Source organism: Ovis aries, chromosome 1 (genome assembly GCF_016772045.2).
Source record: "Ovis aries strain OAR_USU_Benz2616 breed Rambouillet chromosome 1, ARS-UI_Ramb_v3.0, whole genome shotgun sequence".
Classification (NCBI taxonomy): domain Eukaryota; kingdom Metazoa; phylum Chordata; class Mammalia; order Artiodactyla; family Bovidae; genus Ovis; species Ovis aries.
The window spans coordinates 2,102,953-2,119,971 of record NC_056054.1 but is presented as its reverse complement, the minus strand read 5'-3'; positions in this window follow the sequence as shown (position 1 = coordinate 2,119,971).

Sequence of the window (17,019 nt, the reverse complement as noted above, 5' to 3'; positions counted from 1 at the left end):
GGAACGCGGCCTTGGGGGCGCGGGGCCGGGCCGGCCGGCCTTCCCGGCGGGCGCGGGGCGAGCGCAGTGCGCCTGCGCCGGCGGAGGGCCAGGGGATGCGCGAGCGCTCTCCGAGTCTGGTCCGAGTTCCCCGGTCCCGGGCGGAGGCCGCAGAGACGGCTTCCCACCCACTTTCCGGTCGTTCCGGGCTCGCATGCACCTTGGGCGGGGGTCCGGGCCAATCCGTTCACCCCGAGTGCTCAGAGTCCGGGCTGTGCCTTGCGGAGGCCTTCAGAGACTCCCCTTGGGTCGCACCCCAGGGGGGCGTGATGGGGTCTGCGGCGAGGTCGGAGCTGTGAAGCCCACTGGGCAGCCCATCCCGAATGTCACACCTGCGTGGGGACAGCCCTGCCGGCGTAGGGAGGTGCTCCTGCGAAGGATGGAGCCTCCAGAGAAGAACACCTAGAACAGTGACGTTCAAACTGTAGCCCTTTCGGAACTGTTTTATTAAAAAAAAAAAAAAAAAAAAAAACCGCTTGCTGTAGTAAAAATGCTGCCTGGGAGCTCTCTGGTTCTAGAATGACTTCGGTTCCATGAAACTTGATTCCCTGCAAGAGACTTTCAGGATATGTCACACCAAACATAGTGACCCGTGCTCAAAAAACTTTTGAGATTGAACAGCCAAATGTTGTTAGATAACAGTGTTGTGTTTCAACTAAAGCAGATTCTTTCCTAGAAAGCAGAATATGGGGAGCTCACCTGAGGACTGCATCCAAGGGTATTATGTTCCCCTCAAAGGAAAAATATCCTTAGGTGACAGGCTTTGGAACGTGAACCCGAAGACCAGAGTTGTAGGGTGAGGATGGGCCTCCCTCGTGGCTCAGACTAAAGAATCCGCCTGCAATACGGGAGACCTGGGTTCCATCCCTGGGTGGGGAAGACCCCATGGAGAAGGGCATGGCAATCCGCTCCAATATTCTTGCCTGGAGAATCCCCATGGACAGAGGAGCCTGGCCGGCTATAGTCCTTGGGCGGTAAAGAGGGGAGACACGACTGAGCGACTAAGCACAGCAGCACAGATGAGGATATACATGCAGGCAGGTCGGATGAAACAGGAACATTTCTTAGCTGGAGAACTTGGTCGAGAAGAAAAATCGGGTGGACACACTGTCAAAACTGATGATGTTATCAGAGATGGTTGCCTTAAGGGAGGGTGCTGAGCCAACACCCTCTCGCCACTGTTCAGTTCAGTTCAGTCGCTCAGTCGTGTCCGACTCTTGAATCACAGCGCACCAGACCTCCCTGTCCATCACCAACTCCCGGAGTTCACTCAGACTCAACGTCCATGGAGTCAGTGATGCCATCCAGCCATCTCATCCTCTGCCCCCAACCCCTTCCAGCATAGTCTTTTTCGCATGAAGTGGGCAAAGTACAGGAGTTTCAGCTTTAGCATCATTCCTTCCAAAGAACACCCAGGGCTGATCGCCTTCAGAATGGACGGGTTGGATTCCCTTGCAGTCCAAGGGACTCTCAAGAGTCTTCTCCAACACCACAGTTCAAAAGCATCAATTCTTCCGCGCTCAGCCTTCTTCACAGTCCAACTCTCACATCCATACTGACCACAGGAAAAACCATAGGCTTGACTAGATGGACCTTTGTTGGCAGAGTAATGTCTCTGCTTTTGAATATGTTATCTAGGTTGGTCATAACTTTTCTTCCAAGGAGTAAGCGTCTTTTAATTTCCTGGCTGCAGTCACCATCTGCAGTGATTTTGGAGCCCCCCAAAATAAAGTCTGACACTGTTTCCACTGTTTTCCCATCTATTTCCCATGAAGTGATGTGACTGGATGCCATGATCTTCGTTTTCTGAATGTTGAGCTTTAAGCCAACTTTTTCACTCTCCTCTTTCACTTTCATCAAGAGGCTTTTTAGCTCCTCTTCATTTTCTGCCATAAGAGTGGTGTCATCTGAATATCTGAGGTTATTGATATTTCTCCCAGCAATCTTGATTCCAGCTTGTGTTTCTTCCAGTCCAGCGTTTCTCATGATGTACTCTGCAAAGAAGTTAAATAAGCAGGGTGACAATATACAGCCTTGATGTACTCCTTTTCCTATTTGGAACCAGTCTGTTATCCCATGTCCAGTTCTAACTGTTGCTTCCTGACCTGCATACAGATTTCTCAAGAGGCAGGTCAAGTGGTCTGGTATTCCCATCTTTTTCAGGATTTTCCACAGTTTCTTGTGATCCACACAGTCAAAGGCTTTGGCATAGTCAATAAAGCAGAAATAGATGTTTTTCTGGAACTCTCTTGCTTTTTCCATGATCCAGCAGATGTTGGCAATTTGATCTCTGGTTCCTCTGCCTTTTCTAAAACCAGCTAGAACATCAGGAAGTTCACGGTTCACATATTGCTGAAGCCTGGCTTGAAGAATTTTGAGCATTACTTTACTAGCGTGTGAGATGAGTGCAATTGTGTGGTAGTTTGAGGATTCTTTGGCATTTCCTTTCTTTGGAATTGGAATGAAAACTGACCTTTTCCAGTCCTGTGGCCACTGCTGAGTTTGCTGGCATATTGAGTGCAGCAGTTTCACAGCATCATCTTTCAGGATTTGAAACAGCTCCACTGGAATTCCATCACCTCCACTAGCTTTGTTCGTAGTGATGCTTTCTAAGGCCCACTTGACTTCACGTTCCAGGATGTCTGGCTCTAGAAGAGTGATCACACCATCGTGATTATCTGGGTCGTGAAGATCTTTTTTGTACAGTTCTTCTGTGTATTCTTGCCACCTCTTCTTAATATCTTCTGCTCCTGTTAGGTCCGTACCATTTCTGTCCTTTATCAAGCCCATCTTTGCATAAAATTTTCCCTTGGTATCTCTAATTTTCATGAAGAGATCTCTAGTCTTTCCCATTCTGTTGTTTTCCTCTATTTCTTTGCATTGATCAGTGAAGAAGGCTTTCTTATCTCTTCTTGCTATTCTTTGGAACTCTGCATTCAGATGCTTAAATCTTTCCTTTTCTCCTTGGCTTTTTGCTTCTCTTCTTTTCACAGCCATTTGTAAGGCCTCCCCAGATAGCCATTTTGCTTTTTTGCATTTCTTTTCCATGGGGATGGTCTTGATCCCTGTCTCCTGTACAATGTCACGAACCTCATTCCATAGTTCATCAGGCAGTCTCTCTATCAGATCTAGGCCCTTAAATCTATTTCTCACTTCCACTGTATAATCATAAGGGATTTGATTTAGGTCATACCTGAATGGTCTAGTGGTTTTCCCTACTTTCTTCAATTTGAGTCTGAACTTGGTAATAAGGAGTTCATGATCTGAGCCACAGTCAGCTCCTGGTCTTGTTTCTGTTGACTGTATAGAGCTTCTCCATCTTTGGCTGCAAAGAATATAATCAATCTGATTTCAGTGTTGACCATCTGGTGATGTCCATGTGTAGAGTCTTCTCTTGTGTTGTTGGAAGAGGGTGTTTGCTATGACCAGTGCATTTTCTTGGCAAAACTCTATTAGTTTTTCCCTGCTTCATTCCGCATTCCAAGGCCAAATTTGCCTGTTACTCCAGGTGTTTCTTGACTTCCTACTTTTGCATTCCAGGTCCCTATAATGAAAAGGACATCTTTTTGGGGTGTTAGTTCTAAAAGGTCTGGTAGGTCTTCATAGCCATTGTTACACCAAGAAAAATAGGCACTGATAACCTTCATCACTGATTGGCTTGAAGCTTGAGCTTTTCTAAGTTTCATGGCCCAGATGCTTTTTCAGAGTAGAAGAGTAGAAGTAATTCTGTTTTAATAAAAATCACTACTTTGTGTTATCTTTTGTAATTATTTTGTTAAATTCTTCAGAGTTTAAATTGGAGAATAGGCCAGTTTAGCTGTCAATCTTAGAACAGCCCTAGAGACAGAGCTGAAAGCTGTTGGAGCATCCGGCAGAGCCAATGACCAGGATGCCGACAGAGACCTGTGATGCCTCAGGAGGGCCTTTCCATTCAGAAATGAGCAGAGATTGGCCTTAGTATTTGTGGCAGGTGATTCTCTTAGGAGAAATGTAGCTGCATGGGTTAAAACACAATTTTCAAAATGAAAAAGTATTTTGCAATACGTAACTCCAATACTTTGGCCCCCTGATGCGAAGAGCTGACTCCTTTGAAAAGACCCTGATGCTGGGAAAGATTGAGGGCAGGAGGAGAAGGGGACGACAGAGGATGAGATGGTTGGATGGCATCACCGACTCAATGGACATGGGTTTGGGTGGACTCCAGGAGTTGGTGATGGACAGGGAGGGCTGGTGTGCTGTGATTCATGGGGTCACAAAGAGTCGGACACGACTGAGCGACTGAACTGAACTGAACTGAAAATGTCTTGAAATAACAAGTAATGACTAGCAAACCTTGAGCGGTGTAAATAGTAATGCCTGTCCTGAGGTAGCTTAGCTATGAAGCAAGTGAGTGGTGAATGGCAAAAATCTAAAACAGACACAGCTGAAGGAAATGACTACTAGTGACCTGGGCAGTAACGGAAGCAGTGCCCTTATCAGATTTTCATGGAAGGTGAAACAAGACCAGAGGCCGAGGAACATTTAGATAAAAATCAAGGTACAAAGTCATTTCACAGATGATTTAATGTGTACAACAGTCAGGAGAAAATGCTGCCTATATGTCTAGTAAAACTCGTATAAGTGCAGAGCAAGAGAGACGGGCCACAAGGAAAAGTTTCACCAAGGAGTTCTGGAATGTGGATTCTAAGCCGGACGGGTTAAAAGGTGGAATCCCAGCCCAGAAACGAGTAGGCTCCTTTCTCTGACACTTAGGCCTCCTGGGAGTCCCGAGAGCTCCTCCAGGTGAGTGAGGGCCTGGCAAGGGTGAGGCCCAGTTCCCTTTTCTGCAGAAGAGGAACGTGGGGGCCTGGGCGGCTGTGTCTGTCCACAGGTCTCTGAGACGCCATCTGGCCGAAGGAGACCTGTTCACAGCAGGTAGCAAGAGCTCAATACCGCAGGTCTGCACACTATGAGGGGGTCTCTAAGGCTGGGGCTGAGATTCAAGGTGGAGGGATGGCCAGGACACCAAGTAAGGTCCTCATGAGGCTTCCTACAAAGGTGTTGGACAGGGTCCCAACTTGAAGGGCTTTGTTTCAGAAGAACACAAATCCCGGTGTTAATTAAAAAAAGTCCTTTGCTCAAAAATAAAGAAGCCACTAAAGACTCAGAAAAAATTAAAAGTCTAGAATTAGTTCAGCAAGGTGTTCAATTATAAAGATCTTCCCCAGTAGTATACTGGACGCGTTCCAACCCAGGAGGCTCATCTGGTGTCATATCTTTTTCCCTTTTCTTACTGTTCATGGGGTTCTCTCAGTAAAAATACTGGAGTGGTTTTTCCATTTCCTCCTCTACTGGGCCACGTTTTGTCAGAACTCTTCACTGACCCATCCATCTTTGGTGACCCTGCGCAGCAGGACTCGGAGCTTCATCGAGTTATGCAAGCCCCTGCTCTAGGATAAGGCTGTGATCCATGCAGGGGGGTAGAAAAACTGATATTCTAAACAATAATTATATATGTTAATATGTATTGAATTTTTGCCATGTGGCAACCATTGTGTTAAGCACTTTATATGCATTAGAAAAACACAATGGAAGTTGCCCAATCTACATTAGTAAAAGAACGTTTTCAATACCTAAATGTAACATGAAATTCCAATGGGACTTCATGGGAATTGACAGAATGGTTGACTAATTCAGCTGGAAGGATAAACATTTGAGAACAGTCCAAAAGAAGAGAAAGCAGAGAGAAACTGTGCTCCCAGAAAACAAAACATATTATCCAGGCTCCATAATGACAACTGCACGGTCTTGGCTGAGAACAATGGGAAATAATAGAAAGTAAAGAAACAGCCCCAAGCAAGGGGAAGAACTCTATCAGATATCCAGCCAGTATGTGCGCTCTGTGAGAGCACCACTTTCTAAATATTTTGAACATCACTCCTGTAAGGATTTAAAATATGATAAAGGCAGCTTTACAAATCAGTGAGGAAACGGTGTGGTAGGACCCTTGTCAGCCATTCAGAGAGAAAGGAATGAAGTTGAATCCCTAGGTCATCAGATGGAGTAAAGATTTAAGTGTTAAAAATTAGAGGCCATAGAAGTGTTAAGAAAAAGTTGTGAGTTGACGTCTCTCTAGGTTATGGAATAGGACACTGCCAACAGTCATAAAGGAAAACGTGGATAAATTTGACTATGTTACAATTATAATTTGGAGCATCATTGGCAAGGAACTAGATAAATCCCAATTGGGACATATTCCTGCAAGGGAATGTTCAGTTCAGTTCAGTCGCTCAGTGGTGTCCAACTCTTTGGACCCCGTGAATCGCAGCACACCAGGCCTCCCTGTCCATCACCAACCCCCGGAGTTCACTCAGACTCATGTCCATCAAGCTGGTGATGCCATGCAGCCATCTCATCCTCTGTCGTCCCCTTCTCCTCCTGCCTTCAATCCCTCCCAGCATCAGAGTCTTTTCCAATGAGTCAACTCTTCGCATGAGGTGGCCAAAGTATTGCAGTTTCAGCTTTAGCATCATTCCTTCCAAAGAACACCCAGGACCGATCTCCTTCAGAATGGACTGGTTGGATCTCCTTGCAGTCCAAGGGACTCTCAAGAGTCTTCTCCAACACCACACTTCAAAAGCAGCAATTCTTCAGCGCTCAGCTTCTTCACAGTCCAACTCTCACACCCATACATGACCACTGGGAAAACCATAGCCTTGACTAGACGGCTCAGTAATATAAAGAATGAACTGCTGACACAGATCACAGATAGACGGACGTCAAAATGTGGTTAAAAAAAGTCTGATTCGGAAGATTAGATACTACATGACTCCATTGACATGAACTCGGGAACCACTCCTTGGTTATGAGGATGGCAGTCAGCAGCCTGGTTCTGTGGTGGGGCAGACGGGACCAACTGAGAAACCAAGGATAAGAGCACTCTCTGAAGCGGTGGAGACACATCACTGGGCTGGAGTCACACGGGGTAAACACTGAGCAAATCTCTTGAGATTTAAGAGCTGAGCCCGTCACAGAGAGATCTTAACCTCAAAAGGAAGAGTGTTGCAGGCAGTACGGCCCCGATATGGGGTTAGAGTAAGGGGAGGAGTGGGGCCTCCTGGTGCGTAAAAAGACAATTGAGTTGAATGACTGGGGAAGGTCAGTGCGTCTCAGGAAATCTGGGTCTCCTTCACAGGTAATGCTGCTTTCAAGAAGAGAGACAAAGATGAACATTCCAAGAGCGGGGCGGGCTGGGACACAAAGAGGGAGCACAGAGGGAGAAATGCCCTGTGAACATGACGCAACACCCCGCTCCCTAACCAAAGAGAAGTCTGATGCCTTATCCACCGATTTCATAACAGCAGATGCGAAGTGAGAACTCACACCTTAACAGCAGCGTCGACAGGCAGAAACCTTCAGACAGGTGCTTAACCAGACACATACTAGTCATTTTGTCTGAGCGTTGTGCATCTTTTCATCTTGTGACCCCCACCTCTAGAGCTTCATTCTAAGAAAATAAATGTGGATGTTGATACAGATTTAGCTAAAAGTATCCAACAGTGATTGGAAGATATATGGAAATCTGTATATCTCCCAAGTTTACAAAAATAGGGGACCGTTGAGGTCCTTTAATGAACTGGAACCTGGTGGTCTGGAGTCGACTGATAAGAAAGTAAAGGAGAGAGAAAGAGGCTGATAAACCTTGGTTTACGCAGAAAGCCAATAAAGCCCCTACACGGGGCTTGCTCTGTTCACGAAGGCCTCAGGCACCCCCTCAATGGGGTGAAGGCACAGAGCGCCTTCTCGAGAGGGTCTTAGAAGCCCGGGTAGGAAAGTGAACTCAGAGGGCCTCTGCACTCCAGGGGATCAGCCTGAAAAAGTGTGTGAGAGAGAAAGACACGGGGACCAGAGCTCTGATGGAGCAAAGGTGTTTTAATCAACATGGTGTGGGCATATATACTGTGAAAAAGCAAGAGAGTTCCAGAAAAACATTATTTCTGCTTTATCGACTATGCCAAAGCCTTTGACTGTGTGGATCACAATAAACTGTGGAAAATTCCTCAAGAGATGGGAATACCAAACCACCTAACCTGCTTCTTGAGAAATCTGTATGCAGGTCAGGAAGGAACAGTTAGAACTGGACATGGAACAACAGACTGGTTCCAAATAGGAAAAGGAGTACGTCAAGGCTGTATATTGTCACCCTGCTTATTTAACTTCTATGCAGAGTACATCATGAGAAACGCTGGACACAAGAAACACAAGCTGGAATCAAGATTGCCGGGAGAAATATTAATAACCTCAGATATGCAGATGACACCACTCTTATGGCAGAAAGTGAAGAGGAACTAAAAGCCTCTTGATGAAAGTGAAAGAGGAGAGTGAAAAAGTTGGCTTAAAGCTCAACATTCAGAAAACGAAGATCATGGCATCCGGTCCCATCACTTCATGGGAAATAGATGGAGAAACAGTGGAAACAGTGTCAGACTTTATTTTGGGGGGCTCCAAAATCACTGCAGATGGTGACTGCAGCCATGAAATTAAAAGACGCTTACTCCTTGGAAGAAAAGTTATGACCAACCTAGATAGCATATTCAAAAGCAGAGACATTACTTTGCCAACTAAGATCCATCTAGTCAAGGCTATGGTTTTCCTGTGGTCATGTATGGATGTGAGAGTTGGACTCTGAAGAAGGCTGAGGGCCGAAGTATTGATGCTTTTGAACTGTGGTGTTGGGGAAGACTCTTGAGAGTCCCTTGGACTGCAAGGAGATCCAACCAGTCCATTCTGAAGGAGATCAGCCCTGGATGTTCTTTGGAAAGAATGATGCTAAAGCTGAAGCTCCAGTACTTTGGCCACCTCATGCAAAGAGTTGACTCATTGGAAAAGACTCTGATGCTGGGAGGGATTGGGGGCAGGAGGAGAAGGGGACGACAGAGGATGAGATGGCTGGATGGCATCACCGACTCGATGGACATGAGTCTGAGTGAACTCCGGGGGTTGGTGATGGACAGGGAGGCCTGGCATGCTGCGATTCATGGGGTCCAAAGAGTTGGACACGACTGAGCGGCTGAACTGAACTGAACAAGGTAGTTATTCTCACGAAAGATAAAGATTTAAATTCCAGACTTACAAAACATAGGCTATCCATATTAAAGAGAGAGAGAGTTGTAAACAGTCGCTTTTACCGTATGGCTCACAAGAAGGAAGAAGGTACTTATCACCATACAGAAAAACTATCGAAGGAAATGCCTGGATCCCTCAGCCCCCAGGAGAGGCTTGCCTCCTCTTAATTCCTGAATATTCAGGCATTAATACGGAACAGAGGATTCCTGACATCCAAAACAGCACACAGGAAGCCTCCTGTTAAATACTTCCTGACAGGGGACTTGATACCATGGAAAGAAATTCACATGATAGTTCCAAGTGACAAAGAAGAGCTTTAAACATTGTCACAGCTCGGTACAGGGTTTATAAACGTGAGCATGTGCTGACACGGAGGAGACAGGAAGACACCCATCAGAGTTCCAGGGCTTGCTTCCTGCAAGGTGCTGCTCTCCATCTGCGCATCCTAGCTTTCTGAATTCTCCAGGGAACACGGATTACTTCCATGTGGGAAAAAAAAAAAAAAGATTCTCCGAAAGGACATGAAATTAACCCAGAAACATGTGGGGCAAGTAGCTGAGAGACTTGTCAGGCCCGTCAGTGATGCGCAGGACGGCAGGGCAGGTGGGAGAGGCTGCCAAGTTGGAGAGGGCGGTGTGCGGGGGGGTTCTAGGGTGTGGGCTCAAGTTTCGTCCCCCAGCCCTGAGAATTCCGTCTCTTCCAGGCCCTTTCTCTGCAGCCTCATGGTCTCCACATCCCCGAGCCCTGCCCCACTGGGCTCCTCCCAGCCAGGCGCTGGGCTCCGATCATTGTTGGGTGGAGGAGACCTCGACTGGGTCCCTCCCATCGAAACCTGCCAGAGAGGGCTATCCCATCTTCTCTGTTTGTTCTCAGTCATCTCAGGTTTTGAGATACGATCTGGAGGTCGGCAGTGTGTGGCCGCAGGTGCGGTCATGGGAGGAGGGAGGCTCAGGAGGGTTGCATGTAAACAGCAGGAGGAAGAAGGGGACCCAGAGGCTGGAGGCAGGGGCTCCTGGAAGAGGTTCTTGTGAGAGGCCATTGCTGTTTTAAGCAGAGAGGTGACTGAATGGGGGATGAGAAAATCCATTTGAGCATGACGGTATTTGGAGGGGTTTAACTGCTGAAGGTCTTATCCTAGGTCCCCCAGAGCAGAGCCTGACACAGGGCTTGAGCCCCAGCTGCTGCTCAGAGCCATGATCCCAGGGGGCTGGGGTGACGGAAAGGGGGACTGGGGACAAGGGGCTGGGAAGTAGGGAGGGTGGACGCCAGGCTGTTGTCCCATTGGCCAGAACTGTCCGCTGAGGGCGGGACAGGGGCGAGTGCTCCCTTGCAGAGGAGGCCCCTGCATGGCTGCAGGAAATGGGTTCTGCCATTTGGACTGGGAATCTGAGGCTCCAGTTACTAGAATCAGACCTGGAACGGGGAGCCTGGGCCCCAGGTGGGAACCAGCACCCTGCCCCACACACTTCCTACTCTGGGGGAAAGACCTGCTGGAGGAGAGGCAGAGGGGGTCCTGGAGAGCGAGAGTCCAGGTCAGGGGACCCTCTTCTCCGGTCAAAGAGAAGGACCGAAAAGCCCAGGCAGGAAAAGCCTTGACCGGAAGGAGACTCCAAAGACAAAGTAGAAAGGGTGTGAAAGGATTTGCTGTGCCTCAGTCGCTCAGTCGTGTCTGACTCTGCGACCCTGTGGCCTGCAGCACGCCAGGCTCCTCTGTCCTCCGCTGTCTCCCGGCGCTTTCTCAGACTCGTGTCCATTGAGTCGGTGATGCCACCCAACCATCTCGTCCTCTGTCGTCCCCTTCTCCTCCTGCCTTCAATCTTTCCCAGCATCGGGGTCTTTTCCAATGAGTCAGCTCTTCACATCAGGTGGCCAAAGTACTAGAGTTTCAACTTCAGCATCAGTCCTTTCAATGACTACTCAGGGTTGATTTCCCTTAGCATTGACTGGTTTGATCTCCTTGCTGTTCAAGGGACACTCGAGAGTCTTCTCCAGCACCACAATTCCAAAGCATCAGTTCTTCGGTACCCAGCCTTCTTTATGGCACAAGGATAGAGAGAGACATGTTTCTAGGTGTGGGGGTGGAAGGCTGGGGATGGCATCTTGACTGTGTAAGAGATAAGGTCACAGCTGAGACACAGGAACCAGTGCAGGCTGGTAATAGTAGCGGCATCCAGCAGTACCCGTGTGCCTGCTGAGCCTAGTGTGTCCGAACCAGCTTGAGTGGGTGTTGGAAAGGGGGCTGGAAGGCATACCAAGTGGTGCCAAGGGCCTGTCTGAAGCCTCAGGTAGTATGTGTTTGATGGCACCAGGCCCTTTGTTTTTTCTGTTAACTCAGAAGCTACATGCAAAGAAGGTGTACAGTTGGACGGATGAAGGGTCGGTGGCTGGGATGAAGAGCCAAAGAATGGAGACCCTGGGTGCTGGCCACAGTGGGGGTGTGACTCACCATGGGGTCCAGCTGGTTGGGACAGGAAGTGGGGAGTGCTAGAAGAAGGGCCAAGGGGAGGAACTGGGGGTTTTGTGAGCTGCATCGACAGGCAGGCTCAGGTTAGGGGCAGAAAGATCTGGAGATGTGGAAGGCCAGGGAAAGATTTGTTCCTTGCAGTTTAATTTTGGCAGTGGAGGAAAGGGCCGAGAGCAGGACTCAGACAGCCTGGACAGTTTCCTTGCAGGAAACCTAGGAAAGCTGTCTCGAAGATAAGGCTTTTAAAAACCCAGAGCCAACTGCACAAGATAGTAAGGGAAGTCCCCAGAGGGCAGCTGTGAAGAAGGAGACGTGGATGAACAGTCTCCTCAGCGATGTTTTCGTCAGGAGGATCCTTTGCTGGGCGCTCTAACCAGGGCTTGGGTTTTGATGCCCAGCTGTGGAGTTGAGTGTGAGGTCCTTGTACGAAGCTGGGGTTTTCAAGCTCTGCATCCTGCGTGAAAGGACAGACTTGGAAGAAATCTGCCCACTGGAACAGACCAGGAAGAGTATCTCTTTTCACCTTGGCTCTCAGTAGGGAAAGGGCTCCCCTGGGAACTTGGCACAGGGCTTCCCCTCTCGGGTTTGAATTCACACCACCTTCAGGATCTGGAAACTCAGGCCCAAAATGTCACATAAAAACTAGTCCAGGGATGGGGTACTCTCAGGAGTGACAGCTCTAGCCAGGGAAACTCTGCAACCCCCAGACCAAGCCTCATCGAAATGAGCTCACAACCTAAAATTACAGAACCCAAAGGGAGTAGTCCAACCATAGACAACAGTCAGCAGAATAATAGAAGGACCGCACTTCCACCCAAGGAACTGAGGTCAGGGAGGAGAGCTTAACACACACGCATGAGAGATCACTCAGGAGATTAAGGGAGAATTGAGTAAGTAACAAAAGAACAAGACGATGAATTTTTGAAAGAACCACATAAAACTTTGAGACATGCAGAGTGAAGTCATTAAAATTAAAAATTCAGTGGGGAAGACAAAAGCATGTTAGAAAAACAGAAAACCTCGCTAGCAAACTGGAAGACAGCTCTGAGGAAGCTATCCCAAAGCAGGCCAGCAAGAAGATGAGATGGAAATAGAGGTTCAGGAGGAGAGGGGCTGTAATGATGCCGTGAGCCCCTCTCCTCTGCTCCGGGCATGCCCAGCCCCAGCTGTTGGACGAGCGGTCTGCTGACGGCTCCCAGCTGCATCCTGCAGAGTGCTGTCCTTCGACAAAAGGAGTTGCCTCACCTGGAAGTGCTTGGGAGGTCACCCCCTTTCCCCAAGAGGGGACACCCTCCCAAAAAGGCCAATGTCTGATTGATACTGGTAGAAAAGGCCAGCTCCCGCTGCGTTCCCCATGGAATTAGGCTGAGCTGAGGCTTGAGCCTGAATCACAAGGCTGCTGAGTTTCTCTCCTGCCCCACCGTGCTGCCCCTAGAGCAGTTCCCCATTGAAATCTTTGCATGAGCATCCTGACTCCAGTTCTTCTGGGGTACCTGATCCACTGCAAGGCGTTCCAATGGCGCAGAGTGGAGGAGGGGCAAGATTCTGCCAAAGGGATTGCGAGAACTGATGAAGAGGATCTTCAGCTTCAGGAAGTCCTCCAAGTCCTGAAGATGGGAAATAATAGTAATTACACGCTTTTCATACTGTGGTGCTATTGCTCAATGCTAACGTGAAAGATCACAACAAACTGTGGAAAATTTTTCGAGAGATGCGAATACCAGAGCACCTGTCCTGCCTCCTGAGAAATCTGTATGTACGTCAAGAAGCAAGAGTTAGAATTGGACATGGAAAAACAGACTGCTTCCTAATCCAGAAAGGAGTACATCAGTTCGGTTCAGTTCAGTTGCTCAGTCGTGTCCGACCCTTTGCCATCCCATGGACTACAGCAGGCCAGGCCTCCTTGTTCATTAACTCCTGGAGTTTACTCAAACTCATGTCCACTGAGTTGAAGATGCCATCCAACCATCTCATCCTCTGTCGTCCCCTTCTCCTCCCACCTTCAATCTTTCCCAGCATCAGGGTCTTTTCCAATGAGTCACCTCTTCACATCAGGTGGCCAAAGTGTTGGACTTTCAGCTTCAGCATCAGTCCTTCCGATGAACATTCAGGACTGGTTTCCTTTAGGATGGACTGGGTGGATCTCCTTGCAGTCCAAGGGACTTTCAAGAGTCTTCCCCAACAACACAGTTCAAAAGTATCAGTTCTTCTGTGTTCAGCTTTCTTTATAGTCCACGTCTCACATCCATATATGACCACTGGAAAAACCATAGTTTTGACTGGACAGACCTTTGTTGGCAAAGTAATGTCTCTGCTTTTTAATATGCTGTCTAGGTTGGTCACAATTTTTCTTCCAAGGAACAAGAGTCTTTTAATTTCATGGCTGCAGTCTTCATCTGCAGTTATTTTGGAAACCCCAAAAATAAAGTTAGTCACTGTTTCCATTGTTTCCCCATCTATTTGCCAGGAAGTGATGGGACCAGATGCCATGATCTTAGTTTTCTGAATGTTGAGTATATTGTCACCCTGCTTATTTAATTTATATGCAGAGTAAGTACATCATGAGAAATGTTGGGCTGGATGATGTACAAGCTGGAATCAAGATTGCTGGGAGAAATATCAGTAACCTCAGATATGCAGATGACACCACCTTTATGGCAGAAAGTGAAGAAGAACTAAAGAGTCTCTTGATGAAAGTGAAAGAGGAGAGTGAAAAAGTTGGCTTAAAACTCAGGATTCAAACAACTAAGATCATGGCATCTGGTCCCATCACTTTCCGGCAAATAGATGGGGAAACAATGGAAGCAGTGACAGACTTTTTTTTTGGGGGGGGGGCCTCCAAAATCACTCCAGATGGTGATTGCAGCCATGAAATTAAAAGATACTTGCTCCTAGGAAGAAAAGCTATGACCAACCTAGACAGCATATTAAAAAGCAGAGACATTACTTTGCCAGGAAAGGTCTGTCTAGTCAAAGCTATGGTTTTTCCAGTGGTCATATATGGATGTGAGAGTTGGACTATAGAGAAAGCTAAGCACTGAAGAATCGATGCTTTTGAACCGTGTTGTTGGAGAAGACTCTTGAGAGTCCCTTGGACAGCAAGGAGATCCACCCAGTCCATTCTGAAGGAAACCAGTCCTGAATATTCATCAGAAGGACTGATGCTGCAGCTGAAACTCTCATACTTTGGCCACCTGATGCGAAGAACTGACTCATCTCAAAAGACTTTGATGCTGGGAAAGATTGAGGGCAGGAGGAGAAGGGGACAACAGGATGAGATGGTTGGATGGCATCACCGACTTGATAGACATGAGTTTGGGCAAGCTCTGGGAATTGATGATGGACAGGGAGGCCTGGTGTGCTGCAGTCCACGGGGTGGCAAAGGGTCAGACGCAACTGAGCGACTAAGGAGAACTGAACTGAATGTGAAAGAGACTTCCCTAAAGGGAAGGACAGGGTGGCACAAACTGAGAGAGTAGCACTGAAACATACACATTCAGTCCAGTCGCTCAGTCGTGTCCGACTCTCTGTGACCCCATGAACCGCAGCACGCCAGGCCTCCCTGTCCATCACCAGCTCCTGGAGTCCACCCAAACCCATGTGCATTGAGTTGGTGATGCCATCCAACCATCTCATCCTCTGTCATCCCCTTCTCCTCCCACCTTCAATGTTTCCCAGCATCAGGGTCTTTTCCAATGAGTCAGCTCTTCACATCAGGTGGCCAAACCATTGGAGTTTCAGCTTCAACATCAGTCCTTCCAATGAACACTCAGGACTGATCTCCTTCAGAATGGACTGGTTGGATCTCCTTGCTGTCCAAGGGACTCTCAAGAGTCTTCTCCAACAACACAGTTCAAAAGCATCAGTTCTTTGGTGCTCAGCTTTCTTTATAGTCCAACTCTCACATCCATACATGACTAGTGGAAAAACCATAGTTTTGACTAGATGGACCTTTGTTGGCAAAGTCATGTCTCTGCTTTTTACTGTGCTGTCTAGGTTGGTCATAACGTTTATTCCATGGCTGCGATCACCATCTGCAGTGATTATGGAGCCCAGGAAAATAAAGTCAGCCACTGTTTCCCCATCTATTTGCCATGAAGTGATGGGACCAGATGCCATGATTTTAGTTTTCTGAATGTTGAGCTTTAAGCCAACTTTTCACTTTCATCAAGAGGCTCTTTAGTTCGTCTTCACAACATATACATTACCATCTGTAAAATAGACACCTGTGGGGAATTTGCTCCATGAGTCAGTGAGCTCAAATCTGGTGCTCTTGACAACCTAGAGGGGTGGGATGGGGTGGGATGGGGTGGGAGAAGGGAGGGGGGTTCAGGAGGGAAGGGACATATGTATGCCTATGGCTGATTCATGTTGATGTATGGCAGAAACTAACATAATATTATAAAGCAATTATCCTCAGCTTAAAAATAAAAATAGAAGCCCCCCGGAAGGAATGACAGACCCCGTCCTGTGCACCGGCAGCTGGGTCCACAGCCGTCTTCTGGACGTCTTAGGACCCACATGTTCAAAGTGTGAAGAGAAAATACAGGTCAGCCTAGAATTCTGGGCCAGCAAACATTTCATTCAGTGATGAAGGTAAAATCATGTCTTTTCCCAGACAAACATTGAAAGCATCCACCAAGGCAAGGCTCACTGACAGAACTCAGCAAGGACATTAGACCAGCCATCGTGTGTGACCCCCACCCCCACGTCCCTGGGCACTCGGGCTCGGGACCACCAGCACCCAGGAGTCCCTCAGCTGTGCCTGCTGCCTTCTGCCCGCGGGCAGCCTGTACACGGCAGGACATGGTGCCCTGGACCAGCCTTCCAGTGGCCAAGAGGAGCGGGTAACACCAGGCTCCTCTCCCTGCAGGGGGCCCTCTGTGGGGTGCTCTGGGCAACTTCCAGGGGCCCCATCAGGACAAGCCCCATTTGCCCAAAGCTGTGCCTTCAGACACCCTGTCTTAGCCTCCTCCCTTCCCTCTCTCAGGCCCCTGCTTCCCTATCCTGTGCCCAGGGGGTCACCTCCCCAGATAAGCTACCTGCGCTTGAACCCTTGTCTGAGGGACAGATGGAGTCCCAACTGGAGACCCCACACCAGAACTGGTCCTATGAAGCTGACTCTCAGGACAGGGCCTCATTGCTGGAGGGACGTGGGGCGGCGTAACCCTTGTGAGTCCAGGCATCACAGTTACTAATTTGGCCCCTGCAGTGGGTGGACACAGACCAAGGAGGAGGCGAGCGCTCTGAGTAGTGCGGGGCTTCAGTGCTTGAGGGGGCTTCCCTGGAGGCTCAGTTGGTAAAGAATCCGGGTGCATTGCAAGAGACCACCAGCAGCACAAGAGACAGGGGTTTGATCCCTGGGTCGGGAAGATCCCCTAGAGAAGGAAATGGCAAGCCACTCCAGTATT